Below are 2397 nucleotides of genomic sequence, written 5' to 3' on the forward strand. Positions count from 1 at the left end.
AACATGAGGGGAAAAGTTCAGCCTTACTTGTGATCAAAGATATGACCACATATCTTTTTAAGTTTTTTTAAGTTCATATATGAACTTAAAATATTTTACCTACACATTAGCATACTTTAAAAAAAAAACAGTTAAGGGTCACAAGGATGTGAGATGACACTCATTCTCATGTACTGCTATTAAGAGTAGAAAATTTCACAATGTTCCTGGAAAGCAATGTGTCAATATATATTGTCTCACAAATATTCTTATATTTTGACAGAACAATCTCTCTTCTTCAAAAAATTTAAGAAGTAATCAGAGGCTATATAAAACATATAAGCAAAAGAATCTTTCATGTTCAACATGCTGTAAGTTCTCTCTAAAAATATTTTAACTATTGTTGATCAAAAGAGGAATATAATACTGTTCAACCTAAGTAGGGAAAATACCTACATATCCTTATGGTACTCAATAAAAAAAGCCTCAGACCTCTGTTTCACATTTTATTGAAAGGAAATACTGGATTGAAACAAAGAATACTTTCCAAAAGAATTTTCTTCTCATTTAGTTCTTCTAAAACTTACGTATTTGGCTAAATACATAGGAGACACATACTCTATTTTGCAAATAAGATTACAGATTAGTTTTGTGCTGACAAGGGCATTGCTACTCATAAGTGACTTTTTAATATTCAGTTGTTTTTCATATTATGAGATGCTTGCTCACTACCCACTACCTATTAAAGGTTCTCAAATGTCTTACAGTAAGAAAATCTGCTCAATATTGTTTAATACATTAGTTCCCAAACATTTTGACACTGTGCCATTTCCTTCTCCAGAAAATAATCAGTAATTCTATGAATTGATCTCCAATGGAACATATTTTGAGATTCAGTACCATTGGCTAATGATTTCTGTACCTGTCAACAGTAAATGTACCTTGACCTCATGTATATGGTGTTTCTTTTCACATAATCTTTTCATTTTGATTTAAAATAAGACATGGTTTAAAAACTTATTTATTAAACAAGGAGAGAGAACTTCTTTCTACTAATGGTATTTCCAGAGAGCATTTTGATGATACACAGAGAATTAAGAGCAATAACCCAGGCATGAAGCAATAGGAAACAAATTTATGTTGGGATGATGTTCATAACCTTTTTGGAAAATTAAATTTCTGGTTAGAAAAATATTGATAGATCAAATAAAAACCATAATGGCTGTGCAATTTCAAAATTAAGTGGCAAAGCTTATACTTATATAATGATGTTATAATTCCACTTTAGCTTTAAATATTTCGAGAACTACTAGTGGTATATCAATAGATGATTCACGGTTCTCCACAAACACATATTGCAATGAACTTCAAATAAAATCAAGTGAAAACAAATATTACAATTTATTCTATACCTACTCTAAAGCTCAGTGTTCCTGCCCTAAATTCTGTTTGGCTCTGGGTTCTTGGACCTGAGGCCGTTTCTATCTCACATAGTTGTTTTACTTGGGTAGACTGTTGGGATCCATTAATAAACATTATTGATATTTTAAAATCCTTTAAGGTGATGAATATGCTGCCATACCTTTTTCTTAAACCAAAGTGGAAAATAATCTTTTATGTCATAAGTAACAAATTATAACCCCTCTCCCTCTTCCTCCCTTTGTTTCTTCCTTCCTTACTCCTGCTTCAGCCTCCGAAAATGTTGGGATTACATACAGCACCACCAAAGACAGCTAGTACTTTACACCTTTAAATACATTTTTTATTTCAAAATACAGCATAGATTTTGAAACAATTAATGCACTATTTATCTCTTTCTTTGCATGTCATTTTAGTACACACAGTAAAATTTCTCAAAAGGTATCCAGTGAGACATAAGTTTTGTGAGATGCTCCTGAGCAATGATATTCCATCCTATTTGGAGATTCACAATGCATATGAGCACTTGAAATTCTCTAAAAATTTCAACAGTAATTAAAAGAAAATCTTGTCTAATGCAGCTTCTTTCAAATCAACTTGATCATGGAACTCAAATCTCTCCTTTTTTCTAAATATAAATTTATATTTACTAACTTGAAAAGAAACTACATGGTTCCACAAACTGTACTAGAGAAATACTGATATGCTTGATTTATTTTGTGGAAATCTAGGAAGTAAAAGATCTGTATTCTGATGAGTCACTACTGGAAAATGATTCACTGTACAATGTTAGGATATCTTCTATAAATATTTAAAGTAACTCCCATTTTAGATCTATCCATGTCTCCAATGAGAATATTAATTTTGAAGTTTGACATTAGAAAGTTTATAAGAAAGAGCCAAGTCCCTATTGATTCAAAGTGATTATTTGAATAAACTGTAGAGAACAATCACACTTGACAAATATAGGAGAAGAAAATAATGTTGCATATGTCTGAT

The sequence above is a fragment of the Castor canadensis genome, chromosome X, assembly GCF_047511655.1.
Source record: "Castor canadensis chromosome X, mCasCan1.hap1v2, whole genome shotgun sequence".
Taxonomy (NCBI): Eukaryota; Metazoa; Chordata; class Mammalia; order Rodentia; family Castoridae; genus Castor; species Castor canadensis.